This window comes from Ailuropoda melanoleuca, chromosome 15 (assembly GCF_002007445.2).
Source record: "Ailuropoda melanoleuca isolate Jingjing chromosome 15, ASM200744v2, whole genome shotgun sequence".
Lineage (NCBI taxonomy): Eukaryota > Metazoa > Chordata > Mammalia > Carnivora > Ursidae > Ailuropoda > Ailuropoda melanoleuca.
The window spans coordinates 36,318,721-36,339,883 of NC_048232.1; the positions used below are offsets into that span (position 1 = coordinate 36,318,721).

The 21,163-nt window shown below is 36.1% G+C and overlaps 1 protein-coding gene across 5 annotated transcripts in view; it reads left to right on the top strand.

Annotated features, from left to right (window-relative positions):
* SLC16A7 (solute carrier family 16 member 7) overlaps nt 1-21,163 on the top strand; it is a 153,142-nt gene that overhangs the window by 47,383 nt on the left and 84,596 nt on the right. The window contains exon 2 of one of the 5 annotated variants that reach the window (XM_019804518.2): nt 18,657-18,717. The exons of the other annotated variants lie outside the window; for them this stretch is intronic. The gene's annotated coding sequence lies outside the window, so the exon portion shown is untranslated. The remainder of the gene's footprint in view (nt 1-18,656; nt 18,718-21,163) is intronic. 5 annotated transcript variants of the gene reach the window in all.

The window sequence follows — 21,163 nt, forward strand, 5'->3', positions numbered from 1 at the left end:
ACAAATATATATCGTGAAGTTATTATCACAATAATAATAATTTTCTTCTTGTTATGGTGAGAACAGTTACAGCCCTACTCTCCTAGCAACTTTCAAATGTACAAAGTGGTATTATTAACTATAGTCACCATGCTGTCCTCACATCCGCAAAATGTATTCATCTCATAACTAAAAGTTTTTACCATTTGAACAACGTCTCTTCGTTTTCCCCACCCTCCAGCCCTCCACCATTCTACTGTCTCTGTGAGTTCGATGTTTTTAGATTCTACATATACATGAGATCATCCCTGTTTGTCTTTCTCTAACTTACTTCACTTAGCATAATGCCCTCAAGATCCATTTATGTTGTCATAAAAGCCTGAATTTCAATCCTTTTTATGGCTGATTAATATTCGTGTGTGTGTGTGTGTGTGTGTGTCTGTGTGCCTCTGTGCACCTATGCATGTCATATTTTCTTTTTCCATTCTTCCATTAATGGGCACTTACACGTTATTTCCATATTTTGGCTATGGTGAATAATGCTGCAGTGAACATAAGATCGCAGATATCGCTTCAAGATAGTGATATCTTCAGGTGTATATATGCATAGAAGTGGGACTCCTGAGTCCCATGGTAGTTCTATTTTTAATTTTAGAGTAACCCCCATAATGTTTTCCACAGTGGCTGCACCAATTTACATTCCTATCAGCAGTGCTCTAGGGTTCCCTTTTCTCCACATCCTCTCCAGCATTTATTTCTGGTCTTTTTGGTCATAGCCATTTTACTTTTCTTGCTTATATTCCATTGCATCAGCATTTGAAGGTTTTATACTTCCATTTAAAACAATTTAAGGGACGCATGGCTGACTCAGTCAGTAGAGCATGTGACTCCTGATCCCAGGGTTGTGAGTTCGAGCCCCACGCTGGGTGTAGAGATTACTTAAAACTAAAATCTTTAAAAAAATGAAATAAAATAACTTAAAAATTTTTTAAGGTTTTTATTAACTTTTAGTCAAGATATAAACTTATTTTGAAGTGTGGAAGAATCTCATACCTGGTTAGGTATGACTGGGCCAGTAGATGGAGTGTTGCCTTAAACTCCATTTATTCGTATTTTGTTAATGTCTAATGTCTCTGTAGTATTTTTGAAACCAAGAGAATTAATGGCTTTTAATTTACTAATGGCAGTGAAAAGCCAAAGTACTTTTAGTCATAAGATGAATACATTTTGCGGATGTGAGGACAGCATGGTGAGTATAGTAATAGATAGAAACCACACACTTGATCGTATTATTTTATAACCTGTTCCCCGGTATTCGTGTATGTGTGCACATGCGTGTGTGTGTGTGTATGTTTGCATGCATATAGATGGCACAGCCATCTATGGTGTGTCAATGTTGGGAAGGGGAGGCAGGGAGTTACTGTCCGGTTTTGACTAGGAGTGTGCCATGGTCTGAGCTTATATTAGCTGTATAATTTAGACAAAGATATTGAGGCTTTACTCAAATAGAGAGATTGGATGCTGGGATAACAATTGGAAAGCTACCAAATTTATTGAAATTAAATGGTTCTTGTGGTAAAGAAGAAAAGGAGATAGATTTGATTCCTTGTGGCAGATAGAGAAAGGGCGACAGTGTTGCTGACTCTGAGACTTTGAGCTGAGTCTCTGGCAGGATGCTGGTATATTTAATAGAAAGCTGTGAGGTCCCAGTGCATGCTGAGGGGAATGGCAGAGAGCTGAGTGGAATCCAAGGCCCTGGACTCGAAAAATATTTTTAAAGCACTCTTTCTCTGAACATGTTTCCTAGATTGGCTGAATATGGTAGGATCTTCTATTGACTGGATGACAAAGAAGGAAGCGTCTTAAATGTTTCCATGTACACAAATCACTCTTCCGATGCTTCAACTAGTGAGTCATTGTTGTCGGCAAAAAGGGGGGAAGTGTGTTGAAATGGTAGAACGCTCGGATATTTTGTGTTTAGGACCACGTTGCTCCAATTATATTTTCCTGTGGCATGTTGAAACCTTAAAGGGATTATTCTGTGAAAGCAAATTTAACTGAAGACTTTTTCCCTTTTATGCTTATTAAGGTTAAAAAAAAAAGATTCCTTTTTACATTGTAGCTCTGAGGGATAAGTAACTCAGGATTGTTTTCTTCTGCTATGTGCTCTTTTTATGTCTGTTATAATTCTGCAATTCAGAAAATAATAGGATCACAATCAGTTGTGCAAAATGAGTGTTCAGGTCATGGTACCCTTACCAGGAGAAGAAGAAGAAAAAAAGTTTTATTCAGATGAGAAAAGCAATCCATTAGAAGATTACCATTATGTTTGGGAGGTATTTGATTTTTTTTTTTTCCCCTCTTCTGACCAGCTCCCTGCTTTTCTCACCCTAAGTATATACCTGAACTTTCTGCTCTGTGGAATTTCTTACACATTTTATTCAGATGACAGTCGGGCTTTCCACATTAATTCAGTTTTCACTCCTTAGTCCTAATACACAAAACATCAAAATCTCACAAGGGAAATGTACAAATGCTGCGTGGAACTTGGGAATAATGCTATAAACAAATTCATTGCCAAGAACTTACTGTCATGTTTCAAACGCAGAATTAATAACCTGCTCCAAGAGCACACATGCTATTCATCAAGGTTTTCCCCTGAGACTATATTTCCTCTCTCTACTGTCCCCACTTTGTTGAAGAATTCTAGAAACTGGAATTTAAAAAGTCTCACATTATCATATTTTTGAAATTGCTCTTGAGAATTTGTAACCTTGGCAAAGGTTAGTCACCTTCAGCCATTTTTCTCCCCAGGGCTCATGATGAACAAGTCTGTGTTGCCCATGGCTTTTCTTTTCTCAAAGGTTTATGTAGCAAACGCAGCTGTCTGTATTTATCTCACATCCCGTAGAACTTAGTTGTTCAGCTTTAATAACATGATTTCTCTGTGTGTTAACTAAGATTTCTCATTTTAAAATAGAGTCAAATTGTTGAATGTTTTAGTGTGATTACGTAGGTGTCCAAAGTTGCATATTAAAGCCAATTAGTTATATTTGCCATTTTTTCTACTTCAGCAAGCACTAATTTAAATTAGGGAATTTTGGCTTTTTGGTAGATCTGCTAAAAATGTGTATTTAAGATAATAAAATAATTTAGTAGGAGAAATATCTTCTATGAAGAAAAATAAATTCTACATTAAGAAAGCAAATATATTATTTATAATGAAGAGCTCTTTAAATTTTTCTGGCAGACTCTATTAAGTTAACAGAACAAACCATGGGGTCTGTCACTTGGATAGTAATTTTTCAAGGATTTGATATTGTGATAACAATAAGCAAAATCATACAAAATAAGTACAAAATATATTGTAGAGCCTCCTTCCAATTCTAATCTTTCTAGACGTTATGTTAAGTTACTTTCTTGATGATAGAATTTTTACATATCAAAATTAGATATATGTTTGTATTTCTCATTTTGTTTAACTTTAGAAATAATACTAAGTGGAAAATATTAATTACACACTTAAGAGCTTTTTAAATGTAGCATACTCAGTATAATTAATAGCATGCTTACTTAACGAAAGTTAATAATCATTTCTTTGCATAAAATTGAGTCTCATTGTCATATTTGCAATGTATAAAAGCTGTTGATAAAGCACATGATTCTGTTGAAATTTTATTCTTCCACTGTTTTGAAAAATAAGCTACTTTGAGGAATAGCTACAGAGTACAAAATGAAGTTATTAATTATTCACCTATATCACATCAGGTAATTTTGCCCCAAATAAATATAATTAAACATTTGCTAGCTACTAAACACTTTTCTGTGTTGGAACGAAGGTATTTGAAGAGTTGTCAGTAAAGATGTTCTCTGCTTTTGATCACCAGATACACTACGTAATTGTGAAATCCATAGTACGATTTGTTCGGTATATTACAGCTTCACTGTATATGTAATTTTGTATTAGGCAAAATTTCTTAACTCCTTTATTTTATTTTATTTTATTTTATTATTTTATTTTTTGAACTTAGTTTTAATAAAGGAGACAGAAAAATACCACGTCATATTATGTAAAGGCATTTGTTTTATTTCATTAGATAAATTAGAGGAAATGTCCAGAGATTATTTATGTTATTACTTGGTTATTGTAACCAGTATATGCATTTAGAAATGCAGCCTATTAAAATATTTGGGGGGCTCCTGGGTGAGTTAGTCAGTTAAGTGTCTGACTCCTGATCTTAGCTCAGGTCTTAATCTCAGGGTTCTGAGTTCAAGCTTCATGTTGGGCTCCATGCTAGGTGTGGAGCCTAGTTAAAATTAACTAACTAAATAAATAAAATATTTGGGCAGCATATTTTACAGCTAGTGCCTAGTGTCTCAGGTCACAGACCACTATAGTGCCTAGGTCTCAATAATGATGTCTTTTACATGGAGAATCAAATTCCCCTCACCCACTGACCATGGATAGAATGGCCTTTGCTCAGTGGAGAGGAACAGGGATTTGGATCCAAACTAGAATTGGAATCCAGGACCCATTATTTATGAGCCAAATGGCCTTACTTAGGAGTAATCAAAACTGTGAGCTTCAGTGTCCTCATAAGTATGTATCATAATGTCTATATTATGGTTTAGAGAATGAGGTCGTGGATATAAATTGTTTGGTAAAAAACTATCTAGCATATGAAAAACACCCAGTAAATGATAGCTCTTCATTTCTCCAAAGGTTAGTGTATTTCTTCAGATACAAAGATGGCAACACTGACCCACCATCAGAATCACTGTCACACTCTTAGTTGAGGACCCTTTCTGACAGAGGGCATGATGCATTTATAGAGTGGCTGGTCGAATAAAGAGTGTGATTTTTGATTAAGCAACAAAAGGAAGCTAACTGCTCCTCGAGGAGTTCAACACATGACCTTGGCCTCTTTTTTTTTTTTTTTTAGATATTATTTGACAGATAGAGACAGCCAGCGAGAGAGGGAGGTGGGGGGAGGGGTAGAGGGAGAGGGAAAAGCAGACTCCCAGCTGAGCAGGGAGCCCAACATAGGGCTCCACCTGGAGCTCCCAGGGCTTGATCCCAGGACTCCAGGATCATGGACTCTTAATGACTGAGCCATCCAGGTGCCCCTGACCTTGGACTCTTTAAATTGTTCATACCTTATTCAATTATCTAGTCCTAGACTCAGTGAAGATTCACTGGCACATTAATTTATGTATTGTAGGACTTTTGCAATGTGTTCCAGACATGATACAAAATCACATGGTGGTAAATACACTTGAAAATTTACATGATATCAACTCAGAGAAAAAGAATTAAAAGATTAAATTTAGCAGTTCAAATTGACATACTTGGTTACCTTCTTTACCTAGGATATAATTTAAGCCAAGGTAACTTTACACTGTGATAAGTATGAACTCACTGTGCCTGTCAAAGCATGTTCTTCAAGAAAAGAGAGGGCTACCTTTCCCCTATTTGAGAGAAGAGAGAGGAAGGGAAATGCAGAGAGTCTCTTGAGGTGTGTGTGCAAGTTTGCTTCTGGCTAAAAGTTAATGATCTGTTGCCTCTGTTCTCAGCTCTGAGGCCTGAGCAAAGTGGAAAACTCTTGTTCTCTATTGAGGTAACTTTTCAATTATACAAATTGTTCCTGTGTTAGGCTATTCTTTAGATTATAGACTTGTGGATTTTTTTTTCATTTCTTCAATATCAACTCATTTCATGTTCTAGGCTAAATGAAAGAAGAATGAAAAACTCTAAATGTTGACTAGTCCTCTAAAGATTTTGCTTTTTGAGTTGTATGGAGTTAAGGCTAATCGGTATCCTGTGGTTGCTTTAGGGAAATAGGATTTTGAAATGTTTTTCTAAAACTAACTTGTCATTCTTAAGCCTCTTGGCTGAACGATGTATTAATCATAATTACTTAAAATAATATGGTATATTATATAGCCTGCCAAGTCTTCATTAGTAAGGAATATTTTAAAGTTTGCTTAACACTGACATTTTGAAAATAACACTGTCTTTAATCACTAAAATTTCATTTTTATTTGATGTTATATAACAATGTCAAAGATAATCTGGTTTTTCTTATTTTAAATCACTGTGTTTTATAAATGTTTGTGTGTACTTTGCTGAAAAAATTGTAAAAATAAATTGATTTTTTTTATGGGGCTTAGGTAATTTGTTCCCCAAATGTTTGGGATTGTATTATGGCAAGATAAGAAGTTATTGCCAGTTACATTGCAGGTGATGCTATCTGTATAGTTTAGATGTAATTAAAGACATCGCTTACTAAATTTTACAGTTTTCAAAGCTGGTTTCTAAAAATAAAAATATTTGCTCTATACGTTTATAGAGTAATTATATTCTGCATTGAGTTTCCAAGATAAAGAGAGATATTGCTTAAGCCACTAGAGCCACAAATGAGAAGAATTTATGTAGAGTCCTGTTTTTTTCTAGAGTGTCTGGCCATTGTTACCTTAATTCAGCAAGTATTCTAGGCCAAGAAAACTTATTTTACAGGTTGTATTGAGACTCAAGTGATAAAGATGAGTAAATATTAAAAGCTAAATTTTATTGTGGTAGTTTTCCATTTCCATTTCTCTTGAACTGCAGTTAAATGTCAGTCAATGATCAGTGATTTTGCTGTTGAAATTTGGAACTAGCAGGAACCTTGTATGTTATATACCAGGAGCTGAGTCCAGAGAGGGAAAGTAACAACTATTGGGAGAGCTGGAACTAAAACCAGTCTCTATTTACTGGGGGACAATAGAGTTAATGGTTTATCGGTCAGTGTTTCTACTGTTTTTGGGTGGGAAATCATATTTTACGCCTTAATACATTTTTATTTGGAGGTATAGCTAAATAAGCACTGGCATTTAAGGTATAATTCTCTAATGATATTTTCCAGATTCACTCGTGGCATTGCTAAAATTTGTGTGTCCATTTATTATAGTGCATATAGTCCCATCCTTATTTCTGTATATGGACTTCCTCAGGCATATTTAAGTTCTCAAGGTTAGAGAAGAGAGTGTTGCCAATACTCAGTTTGATACACACTAAAACCAGGCCTACATGTTCATAATTTATAACTTAATGTTTAAGTGGCTGTAGTTTCACTAATGAAAGAAATGTAAAAATGAGTAAAAAAAATATGCAGATAAATATGAATGATCTTCATTTAAATTTTGAAACAATCTGCATGCCATCTAGAGATAAAACAATTATTTGACTTATGATGATTTAAAAAATTAAGTTTTGAGACACTGACAATTAAGACAGTGGTTTTTTTTTAAAGTAGAGTATGTATGGATGACTTTTCATGTTTTTAGTAGACTTTTTTATTCATCTTTTATTATTAGATATTCCAAACCAGGCCTGCTCATATTAAAATGTAGGTACTGTTCTAATTCATTGTGTCCATTGGATGTTCACCTTCTTCTCAGGTGTCCTTTGGGAATATGCAAATCAAGTTACCATCAAAAAGTCGCTCTCTGTTCCTTTAGCCCATTATCAGATGTACTCCATGAATTGAAAAATCAACTAAGGCTCTTTGGCATTTACCTATAGATAGCGTGGGCGTGTGCACATGCACGTATACACACACACACACACACACACACACACACCCCAGATGTCTCTAAAAGATAAACAGAGAGTACCAATGCTTTGAGAGCTGTAAAGCATAGGTGTTGGAAAACCTAGCTCAAAGCCTCAGCATCACAATTAACTTGCTTTGCAAATCATGCGTAAATCACATAACCTGTGTGAGCCTCTGTTAAGTGAGTTATAAAATGGGGGTTATAAAAAAAACAAAAAATAAATAAATACATAAATGGGGTTTATAACAATAATAATAGTATTCCTTTACTTGTTTAGTATGAGAATCATGTGAATTTATAGGAAAGCTTACCTGGTAGACTCTAAATCCTTATTGAGCTCTTCCTAGGGCTGCCATAACAAAATGCCACAAAGTAGGTGACTAAAAACAACAGAAATTTATTCTCTCTCAGTTCTGGAGAACTGAAGTATGAAATGAGAGTTGTAGCCCCTCTGTGCTTTCTTGGAGGCTTCTAGGAAAGAATCTATCTTGTCCTTTCCTCTTCTGTCTACTGACAGCTCCAGGCTTTTGACAGCATGACTCCGATCTGTGCCTCCGTCTTCACGTGGCATTCCGTCTGTGTTTCTGTCTTCAGCTGGCCATCTTCTTATAAGAACACCTGTCATACTGGATTAGGAGTCCACCCTACTCCAGCATAACTGTTTCCAAATAAGGTCACATTATGAGGTATTGGAGGTTAGGACTTAAATGTACTTTTTTTTTTTTTTTTGAGAGACACGGTTCAACACATGGCCGTCTACTTTGATTCTCCCCAAAGTCATGTCCTTCCCATGTAAAAAATACATTCACCCAATCCCAATATCCTCCAAAGTCTTAACCATTCTAGCATCAATTCTCAGTCCAAATTCTGTCTAAATCAGTTAAAGAGTGGGACTTGGGATATTTGACCTCAGAGGCAAAATTCCTCTCCATTTGTGTACCTGTGAAGCCGAGAAAGTGAGTCATCTGCTTCCAAGATAAAACAGTAGGACAGATATAGAGTAGATATTCCTCTTCAAAAAGGGAAATGAAGGAATAAAGGGTCACTGGTCTAAAGCAAGTTTGCAACTTAGCAGAACAAGTTCCATGGGGTTTTCAGGCTTGAGCACAATTCTCTGTGGCTCCATGCTCTGTCCTCTTATCAGTCAGGGTTCTACAGAGAAACAAAACTGCAAGATTAATGTTAAGGACTTGGCTTACACAATTACAGGGGCTGGCAAGTCTGAAATCTGCAGAGCCAGACTAGCAGGCTGGAAATTTATGTAAGAGTTGATGTTTCAGTTTTGAGTCCAAAATTCACAGGGCCTGCCAGCAGGCTAGAAACTCAGGCAGGATTTGTATGTTACAGTTTTGAGGCAGAATTTTCTTTGGGAAACCTCAGTTTTTGCTCTTAAGGTCTTCAGCTGACTAGATGAGGGCTACCCATGTTGTGAAGGGTAATTTTCTTCACTTAAAGTCAGTTGGTTATAAATGTTAATTACATCTACAGAATACCTTCACAGCAGTTATCTCGACTATTGTTTGACCAAACAACTGTCACCATAGCCTAGCCAAGTTGATAAATAAAATTAACCATCACAGATAGGAAGGATAGGAGAAAGGATATGGAGAAGCACTTTTTTTTATTTTGCAAAGTGTTTTGTTCTTTGTCTTTTTTTTCTCCCCCGATTAAAAGTTGAGTGGGAATTTGGAAATTTTCTAGGGAAACTAATATTTCCACTTTTTATCTTTTGCCTCTTCAGACTTCATTCCTTCTTTAATTACTTATTCTCAGAGTGACATAGGCTCCTTAGAAGTTCTTGGAGACCTGAATCCATGTATAATGCATTTTTCTCTCTCCCACCTAATCCAATAGTTCTGTTAAAATAACTTTACATCTTAACTATTCTTTGTATAGCTGTGTATAATTTACAGTATGCCTCTTCGTCTGTTTCATGTTGAACTTGTCAGGGACACGGCAGCCTCAGGGCCTTTGCATGTGTTCTTCTGTCTACCAAAAACTCCTTCTCCAGGCAATTTTTTTTATCTATACTCACACCTTCTTAGATTTTTCCTTAGAAGTCACTTTCTTAATGATCCTTTCTCTGTGAAGCATTTTCTGACATGAGGTTTAAAATTACAACACCCTACCCCCAGCTCTCCACATCTCCCTTTTAGATTTCATTTTACTCCAGAGTAGTCATCATATCTCATTTATTTGTTTCTTCTCTGATTCCTTCTCTCTTTCTACTGGAATATAAGCTCTGTAAGGGCAGAAATTTTAGTCTGTTTTGTTGATTGCTTATACTCAGTGCCTAGAATGGTGCCAAGCACATAGTATGTACATTATACAATTATTGATTAATTGAATGTTTTCTTAGTTACTTAAGTGCTAATATTATATACTATAATGTATAGTATATATATATAGTATATATAGTATATCTATATAGTATATAGTATACATATATTATATGCTTCCATATAAAATATTTTATAAAGTTTTATGAGTTATCAGAGTTCATATATTGGCATCATACTCATTAATCCTTTGCCATATGCTTTATTGGAGCCAGCTCAAACATATAGCTTTAGTTCATTCATTTTAACTCTGTATATTCCATTCCATGAATATACAGACTTTTTTCTGTTTATCATTTTTTTCAAGTTTTTATTTAAAATCCAGTTAGTTAATATACAATGTAACATTAGTTTCAGGTGTAGAAGTTAGTGATTCATCACTTACATACAACACCCCGTGCTCATCACAGGTGTCCTCCTTAATCCCCATCACCCATTTAACCTGTACCCCTACCCACCTCCCCTCTGGTAAACATCAGTTTGTTCTCTGTAGTTAAGAGTCTGTTTCTTGGTTTGCCTCTCTTCCCCCCTCCCCCATGTTCATCTGTTTTGTTTCTTAAATTCCACATATGAGTGAAATCATATGGTATTTGTCTTACTCTGAACTATTTCACTTAGTATAATACTCTCTAGCTCCATCCATGTTGTTGCAAATGGCAAGATTTCATTAGTTTTTTTATGGCTGAGTAATATTCCATTGTATATGTATACTACCTGTTCTTTATCCGTTCATCAGTCATGGACACTTGGGCTATTTCCATAACTTGGCTATTGTTGATAATGCTGCTATAAACATCAGGGTACGTGTGTCCTTTTGAGTTAGTGTTTTTGTATCCTTTGAGTAAATACCCAGTAGTGCAGTTGCTGGATCATAGGGCAGTTCTATTTTCAACTTTTTGAGGAACCTCCATACTGTTTTCCAGAGTGGCTGCAACAGTTTGCATTCCCACCAACAGTGCAAAGGATGCCCCTTTCCCCACATCCTTGCCAAAATCTGTTGTTTCCTGTGCTGTTAATTTCAGCCATTCTGACTGGTGTGAGGTGATATTTCATTGTAGTTTTGATTTGTATTTCCCTGATGATGAGTGATGTAAGCATCTTTTCATGTGTCTGTTGGCCATCTGTGTCTTCTTTGGAAAAATATGTATTTATGTCTTCTGCCCATTTTTAAACTGGATTATTTATTTTTTGGGTGTTCAGTTTGATAAGTTTTTTATATATTTTGGATACTAACCCTTTATTAGATATGTTATTTGCAAATATCTTCTCCCATTCAGTAGATTGCCTTTTAGTTTTGTTGATTGTTTCCTTTGCTGTGCAGAAGCTTTTTATCTTGATGAAGTCCCAACAGTTTATTTTTGCTTTTGTTTCCCTTGCCTCCAGAGACATGTCTAGCAGGAAGTTGCTATGGCCGATGTCAAAGAGGTTGCTACCTGTGTTCTCCTCTAGGATTTTGGTGGTTTTCTGGTTCACAATTAAGTTTTCATCCACTTTGAATTTATTTTTGTGTATGGTTTAAGAAAGTGGTCCAGTTTCATTCTTCTGCATTTTGCTGTCCAGTTTTCCCAACACTGTTTGCTGAAGAAACTGTCTTTTTTTCCATTGAGTGTTCTTTCCTGCTTTGTCAAAGATTAGTTGGCCATATAGCTATGGGTCCATTTCTGAGTTTTCTCTTCCATTCCATTGATCTGTGTCTGTTTTTGTGCCAGTACCATACTGTCTTGGTCAGTACAGCTTTGTAATATAACTGCAAGTTTGGAATTGTGATACCCACACCTTTGCTTTTCTTTTTCAAGATTGTTATGGCTGTTTGGAGTCTTTGGTGGTTCCATACAAATTTTAGGATTGTTTGTTCTAGTTCTATGAAAAATGCTGCTGGTATTTTGATAAGGATTGAATTAAATGTATAGATTGCTTTGGGTAGTATAGACATTTTAACAAGAATATACATACTTCAATTATCTATTCTTTTATTGATATACATTTAAATTGTTTCCAATTTTTTAAAATTCTTATTTTCATGTAGCTATAAACATTTTTTACTTGTCTTCTTGTGCACAAACATGTGTACGTAGGCAAGAAATTGATGATTGTAAGATATGCACAACTTCAACAAGCAGTTTTCAACGTGTAGGAGAGCTCTCACTGCTCCACATTCTGTGCTTGTGTGAAATCTATAGAAATCTAGATGTAAGCCATGGACTAGCTTCATTTAATTTTTTTTGCAAAGTTCTGCCTGTGACCCAATGGGCTCCAGTGTAAAAAAAAATATTATCCAGGTGGTAAGGGGCAACAGTTTTATTTTTTCTTCCTCCATTCAGAAGGAATTGAGAGAATGGAGGATAGGCCTAGACCGGCACCTGGCTTACATCAGTGGATGATTCTCTCATCCCTGATCTTGCATGAAACACTTGTTCAAGTCCTCCTCTCTATTATACAGAACATAAACTTTTGCTTCATTGACTGCTTCTGGCTCCAGATTCCAGGAGATTCATGTTCACCACAGTGTGCTCTGGTCAGTGGAGATCTTTACTGTTGTTGCTATTATTATTATTATCATTATTATTGTTAGGTTAGTTATTACTTTGGTTTTCTCTTTTCAGATTTTATTTTCCACCATCAAGTGCTTGTAGCAAAGGGCTTATACCCAAATGCAAATTTACAGAAATACCTTTTTTTTTCTTTTTAAGGTTTTAATTTTAATTCCAGTTAGTTAACATATTGTGTAATATTAGTTTCAGTAGTAGAACTTTGTGATTCATCACTTACATACAATACCTAGTACTCATCACAGGTGCCCTCCTTAATCCCTATCACCTATTTAAGCCATCCCCCCAGAACACCTCCCCTTCAGCAACCCTACAGAAATATCTTGATCTGTTAGCTGACTTTTCACTAAAGTTAGATAGCGAACAATAAAGACTGAAGTGGTTGCCAATTCTGTATCACCTATTGCAATAAGATAGACCCGCTTTATATTCTAATTGTGTGCGTTGCAAAAATGACATTATTATATAAAAATCAGAGCCTTTCTTGTATTCTTATCTAGAGGAAGGATGTGCCGTCTCCGTACCAATATGGTTCTGCAAGAGTACTTTATAGTAGCCCAAGGACTTTAATTCAAATACAGTTTTGGATCTAGTCAGCTATTTGAACCAAAGCTTTAGTAAAGCTGCAAAATTCTGCTCTCTAAAGCGGAAAAGAGTTGACTCTGACTTTTGTAGGCAGGAAGTTTCCATTTCTATCACCTCTATCATAAAATAACTTAAAGGCTCTTACAAAACTTAGAATTTTGAGCAGTGTAATAAGCATGTCAGGATGATTTTGCCATAGAACACTCCCACGTATAATGAAGCTAACCTGTTGGATAGAATTTTTGGCACTTTATATCTGGGTGTAGAAGGACATCTACCAAACATGATGAGTTAGGTTTGGCATAGTTAATACTGAGCTGTTCGTTCTGACGGTAATTGGCAAGTAGATTCAGTTGTTTCTTGGGGCTACTTCTGAAATGTCCTGGTAAGACCGTGTCATCAACACAGACAGAATAAATACTGAAAGTAAGAATTCCAGCATGTTGAACAAAATTAAACCTAATTCAGTAAAGGGATGCACTGTTACTTATAGACTAGACAAGTTACCAGTGATTTTTTTTTTTTAAAGATTTTATTTATTTATTTGACAGAGAGAGAAGCCAGCGAGAAAGGGAACACAGGCAGGGGGAGTGGGAGAGGAAGAGGCAGGCTCCTAGCAGAGGAGCCCGATGTGGGGCTCGATCCCAGGACTCTCAGACCATGCCCTGAGCCAAAGGCAGACGCTTAACGACTGAGCCATCCAGGCACCCCTACTGGTAGTCCTTTCTATATTTTAGCAATAAAACATTTTATATTAATATTTAATTAATATGTATNGACTCTGGGACCATGCCCTGAGCCAAAGGCAGACGCTTAATGACTGAGCCATCCACGCACCCCTACTGGTAGTCCTTTCTATATTTTAGCAATAAAACATTTTATATTAATATTTAATTAATATGTATTTTTCTCCTTAGCATAGGTTAAAATCATGGAAATAGTGAATAACTGTCCCATATAGCCTAGGAAGACATCAGCAACAATGAAAAAAATCATAACATCCATTTCTTATCATAACCCTGAATTTAAATATTGGAAACACTTTATAAAGATGCAGCTGTGTTTTTCATTCTATTAGTTCTTCCAAGTGACTTTAGTCTCTGTTGGACTTTGCTGTGACGTTTCCTGGGGCATCATTGGTTAGCTATCAGAAAGAGGAAGTCAGCTTTATCTTTTAGTCCTGCAAGTGTATTAGCATCTCTTTACGGACAACCTGTGCAAAATACTTTCTTTTTTTCTTTTTCTTCTTGAACAACCTCGAGCCCAGGGTGGGGCTTGCATGCATGACCCTGAGATCAAGAGTCACATGCTGGGGAGCCTGGATGGCTCAGTCAGTTAAATATCTGCCTTTGGCTCAGGTCACGCTGGGATTGAGCCTTGCATCAGGCTCCCTGCTAAGCGGGGAATCTGCTTCTCCCTCTCCTGCTCCCCCTGCTTGTGCTCTGTCTCTGTCAAATAAATAAATAAGATCTTAAAAAAAAAAAAAAAGAGTCACATGCTGTACTGACTGAGCTAGCCAAGCACCCCCAAAATATTCCTTTTGGATTATTCTCTTTTCTTTTCACTTGACTGTTCATGTTCATCAATAAAGACTAAAGCAAAATATATTTATAATCTCCTCAGTCTGGTATGATTGTACTTCCTATTACAATGGTTATTACCATAGACTGTTTTTTCTCAACTGGGGTTTGAGGGGGAAATTACAACTTAATGCCATAAGTCTTAGAATGGATTGAATTAATTTACCTCCTTTGTATTGAGGTGCATAATGTTTACGGAACATACTTGGGACAATTGAGGAAATAGTCACTCAAGTCATTTCTGTTTTTGCTGGTTCAGGTCATTGCAGTTGAGAAAAGTTACCATGGAGTATTATAACTTTCTACCTTTTCTTGTTGTTATCTCCCAAGGAATTACATACTGTGTGAATGCATGGGCTGCATCTTGCTCCATTGTTGTGCCCCTAATTTTAGTCTATTGAATTCTTTCCATGTAGGAGTTGTTTGATAAATATTTATGAATTAAATGCTAGAATAAAAGAAGCTTCTTTTGGCAGAACTCTGATGGTAGAACTGTTTAAGGTGACCATTAATGAATATCACAGTGTCCAAGGAAGAATATGTGGACCTAAGTCACATATGAAAATAGTGTTAGGAATATAGGAAATAGTGTTTGAAAGGCCCAATGAGGTGGGGAGAGTGGTGGTAATCTGTGATTATAATGGTCTCAGAGAGTGGTAAGACTGAGCCTCAGCTCCCAGGTCATTTTATTCATGACTGTGATAGTCTGGATCAGCAAGAACGAAGATGGAACAAGGCCATATGCTCCTTTGTAGCAGCAGGCCAGCTTGGGTTCTTTTATAGGGTTCCTTTATAGGGTAGTGATGACAGGGGTCTCAAGAACACAAGAAAGGAGGGTCTCAAATGCACAAAGTATCTGCTTGTTTCGTATTTGCTATTGTTCCATTGGCCAGTGTTAAAGACCAAATGTTTTTGGGCAACACCATTTATTGAAGTCCTAATCCCCAATGTAAAGATATTTGGATATGGGACCTCGGGGAGGTAACTCGGTTATGAGGGTGGGGGACAAAGGTCTGATGGACTGGTTGCCCTTGTGCAAAGAGACACCAGAAAACTTTATCTCTTTCTATCTATACATATGCATCAAGAAAAAGCTGTGTGAGCACACAGAAGGTGGCTTTCTGCAAGCCAGGAAAAAGGTTTTCACCAGAATTCAAGCATGCTGGCACCCTTGGACTTCCAGCCTCCAGAAGTGTGAAAAAATTACTTTCTGCTGTTTAAGCCACCCAGTCTATGGTATTTTGTTAGGATGTTCCACACAGACTAGTACACGCAAGTAAGTCAGATGGCCAAGCCCAGAGTAAATGTGAAAGGGAACGATTTAGAGAGGTACATACAGGGAGGGGAATAACTTGTAGGCAGTTTTGCATTATTACCATTTTTATTTCATGGTCTGTAAATAAATATGCATGATATAATAAAATGTATGTAGGTATCATGAATTAATGAATTATGCTTCTTTGGATATAAAACATTTCTTAAAAACTCCAAAAGCTAACCCTTTAGAGAAAATGATCTGGAGTCAGATATCCTGATATCATTTGGTACTTATATGTCATGCACTTACTTATGAAGTGTACTTCAGGGCTGTTCTGTGTTTTGCTAGTTTTGCAGGCTGTCTCATACTTCCCAATGGATATATACAAGAGACCAAATGACAGTTCAGGCTACTTATTCTTAGATCCACCTTCACATAATCTGTTCAAAATTTAAAATTTCTATTATTTCATTGCCAGTTGACCTTGAGGTAAATTGTCAAGAAATTTATGAGGGTAACAGCATGAATATGTGTTCTCAAGTGTCTCTTGGGTAAAATATGACTCATGGTTTTCTTGCTTCTGAAATGATTAAGCCTCAAACCTGAAGTTGACAGCAGAGTCATTGTACAGATTGATGTTCTCATGACTAACATTTGACAGAGTTTGCTTCTGATTTATTATGCTCCTAGGTAAAAAAACAATTTACCTCATTTTTTAGTATTTTGACTATGTGCTTTCACTAATTGGATGAAAAAATTCAATTTCTTTTATATTGAGGACGTGCATTTTGAATAAACTAATTATTTTAAATTAAAACTTTATTTTTAAAAAAGTATAGTTGCACTGTGTTTCTAAGTATACTGATGTGGTCCTGCTCTTTTCTTTTCTGATGTCAAGTAGCTCCTGATTTTTTTTTAATCTGTACCTAAGAGTAAACCTAATACTTATATAAAAATCCACTTACTAATTATTAGATTTTTGTTACAATTATCTATTTAAGCACAGCAAATGTACTTGAAAAACAATCAGACACAATTAGGTACAGCTCTCACTAACTGAGCTTATAATTTTTGGAAAACAGAAAGCTAAGAAATAACTTTCTCTTTCTTCTCAGCAGTACTTTCAACTATTATAATGTTATAATTTTTTTTAAAAGAATTAAAGTATGTCATCTTGAAAAGGAAACAAAATGCAGGAAATGGAGGAAGAGAAAATAATATACATTTCCTTCCTACAGTATTTTCATCTACCAAGAAGATAAAATAACATTACTATTATTATGTTTTCTTTATCACATAAACATATTTGATAAATACAAAAAATTTTAAGTAATATATACATAAATTAGAATGCATATTAATATAATGAACCCTACCATTCAACTGAAGAATTTACTAGAAACATCCCTTGAAATGACTTTATTCCTCTCCTGTTTCATCCCCAACCTGCTCCCAAAGGAAGTAACTGTTATTCTAAATTGTTTTATTTTTAAGAGAGAGAGAGAAAGAGTAAGAGGAAGGGAGAAGGTGAGGGAGAGGAAGAGAGAGAGAGAATCTTAAGCTGCACAGAGCCCGAGGCAGGACTCAATCTCACGACCCTGTAATCACGACCTGAGACAAAATCAAGAGTCAAATGTTTAATTTTTTAATCCACTGAGCCACCCAGGCACCCCAGAGATAGCTGTTACTCTAAACTTTGTATTGATCCACTGCTTTTGTTTGTGTGTTTTCTTAGCTTTATTGAGATATAACATTGTGTAAATGAAAGATGTATACTGTGATGATTTGATACATTTATATATGGTAAAATAGTTACCACAATAGGGATAGTTTACACTTCCATCACCTTATATAATTACCATTTTTATTTTGTGGTCAGAGTATTTAAGATCTATTCTCTTAGTAACTCTGAAATATATAGGGAAGTTTTGTTAACTGTAGTCACTGTGCTATATATGGAAAAGACCTTATCTTCCAATGCTCCAAAAGTAATTGATTACCTAGGACCCGAAGCTGGGATGCAGGCAGTAATGGCAAAAATGCCCTCTGTACAAATCTATACCAAACTTTATCTTCCAAATCTTAAAACACCAGTGTGTACAGAGCTTCAAAGTCTTAATGGATTCTCTGTCCATGAGAATCTGTAGACTGGACAGCATGGGTACCATGCCATCCATCTTGTTTACTGTTTTATATTACTCTCTTGTGGGCTTCCATGCATTCTTATCTCAGCCTGTAGCCACAGAGCAAGACGAAGCAACAACGATGAAGCAAAATTGTCAGTTCATGCAAATGGATTCCTAGGATCATCTTCAGTTCACTAGCTCTCTGAGCATAGTTTGAAACCTCCATTTTACCTTATCAGTACAATCCTCTGTATAAATACACCGTTCTCCTTTGAATCTAGAAACCTCCATTGCTCATTACAAACATTTTCTTGAAAATAGAACTACTTCAAAAATGGTAGAAAATGTGTTGATAATATTTTTCCTAACCAAATTATCTGCTATAATAATCTCACTATTTATCAAGAGATATATAGTAGTTAGAGAAAGGTGTAAGCATGGTGGGGAATGAAGAGGGATGAAGAGTGGTTCTCGTTTTGCAGCGCCCTTTTAAGGTCAAGGATTATTGAATGTACTATTTCAAATAGTGATTCAGCCTATGGTATTTCTTATATTTGGATGGGGATCTCTGTTACTTGTTCCTTTGAGAGAGTCAGCTCTAGGCATAAATGGCATTAGTGACATTTCAGGTTATTTTTTCGTAGGTCTCTAAGGGACATGGTGTGGTCAGTCTGAACTCCTGTCAAGACAGGGCTAGATTCAAAGGTATGTTTTCTTCCGTCACTTAGAGGGGACATCTTAGAGCCAAGTAGTCCTAGACTCCACAAATCCCTTGATGCAGCTTTATTCCCCAAGGTCCTTGGTAATGAATTTTGCATGTTTGACCCCAAAGGAACTGGGTGAAACTAGAAATTCTAAGTAGTTTGACTAGAATTTGACTGGCTTTTAAAAAGTTTTCTGTGAGACCAAAATTTACCTACCTTCATTTAGTGCTGTGTGAATCCTGTATTCCATTTACCAAAATAAATTTAGCCATTTAAAATAAATCCATTGAGTAACTTTTGTCATAATCTGCAGACAATGATTCTAGCCCCAATGTCTATTTTAGCACTGTATGAGTAACAAACACCATGTTAGGATTATTATGTTATTACTAAGTGCTAGTTTATATAATTGAATGTACATAAATTTCTTCATTCTAAAGGGCTAGAAGAACTGAAGTACAATGAAAAAAATAGTGTCAAGTTTTATGTATCCTGGAATAAAGTTATTTACTCAATCTGAGGTTACTGTGGTAGGTACTATAGAGAATATAAATATGATTTATTCATGGTTCATGGTCTCAAGATACTTACAGTCCAGGATGGGAGATAGACATGAATAATTTCAAAAATAAAACATAGTAATCAAATAGCTTTGAGAGTTTAGAGAAGGTATATTTTCCTTTCTCATAAGTTATTAGACAGACTTTCATGATTTTATTTTAAAAGGCATCGTTTATTTGTGTGGAAGGATGGGTGTTATTTCTTCATGTGACAATGTAGGAGGGTTGGGTAAATGAAAGGGTGGTAGATTTCTTGGGGGAAAAGTTACTTTCTGCACTAAAAAAAGTCTGGGAGCTTTTGTCCTATAAAACAAATTGAAATGCATATTAATATAGTGAAGACTTTGAGAAATTGTGAAATAAATACCTCATTTAGCAGAGAATTCCTCAAATCTACCTGATTACTTATATCCATATAATGTATGTAAGCATCCTGTGGGATAGGTGTTTCCTTTTAGAGTATTATGCAATTTAAAACATGGAGAATGGTAAAAATGAGCAAGAAAGATTTAGTACAGTCAAATTTTGCGATGCCTTGAATTCAGGACTCTGCGGTGGCCCTGAAGTTTCTGAGAGATGGAGTAACCCAATCTGAGAATACTGTTGGGAGATTAGTCCTGCTAAGTGCATCAAAGGGAGGCTGGATGTGTGGAGAGGTATGGGAGGCAAGCATGGGATACTGAAGATGAGACAGTTCCTTAAGGGACAGTGGGAGATGAACAGGGGTGTGAAAAGAGAAGTGGTGGTCAAAAGAGAAATGGAAAGAAAGATGCATTCAAGAGCTATTAAAGAAAATTATGCATGCAGGAGAAAGGACTTAGGGTTTTTTCAGCCTAGGAACTGACTGTTATTACAATTAGCAGACTTAGGGGAATTTAACATTTCAGTAGGGTATTCTTTTGAAATGTGTAGGAAGTAGTAAGAAATAAAGAATTCTAAGTGGTAACTGAATTTATAGAGGTAGACAATATTGTGGAGAGCAGGTAAAGGGAAGAGAGAATCGACAATATAGGCTTTACGAGAATCCACAAATGTTGTACCTGATGAGAAAAACTAGCCATAGAAGGAGGTGTAGTAAGATAGTGAGATAGAAGCCAGTCTCAAGTACGAAGTACAATTAAGTATTGTTAAATACCTTAGAAAATTCTAATGAGTTGAGCCACAATGGTTTTGGAGATTAGGAAGTCATAGCTCATTTTCAAGAGAAAATTTATTCCGTGAAGCTTGCAAGTGAAAGTTTCAAAGCAAAGAATTATGAGTAGGTAGTGAGAAAGTAGAGGTTATAAGGAAGGATGGCCCTTGCGTGAAGTTTTGAAGTGAAGATGAGAGAAATATAATGACAGTACAAGGAAAAAAAAAAACAGTAACTAGAGAAGGTCATGCTTTCTTATTCTTTTTTCTTTTTTTAAGATTCTGTTTATTTATGTGAGAGAGAGAGTGAGAGCAAGAAAGTGAGCCCAAGCAGGCAGAGGGAGGGGCAGAGGGAGATTCTGTGAGTGCGCAGGGAGCCCAATGTGGGGCTGGATTCCAGGACCCTGGGATCATGACCTGAGGTGCTTAACTGACTGAACCACCCAGGTGCCCTGCTTTGCTGTTCTTTTTAGGCTTGAGGAGATAAACACATTTTGCAGACTAATGAAAAGAACTAGAAAAGACCAATGCATTAAAAATGAAAAATAAAGTGTGAAAACTATTGAAGCCAAATCCCTTAGAAAGGTAAGAGAGACTTCATTAGCAATGATAAGTAAATGAATTAGCATGAGAAAAAAGGATATCTTTTTGTCTAGAACGGACTGAAAGGACTGGAAGAAAAGGTTTGTTTGCCACGGGGGGGGGGGGGGGGGGAAAAANTGGTAAAAGATAGGAATCGCCTTTCAGCTGTTCCCA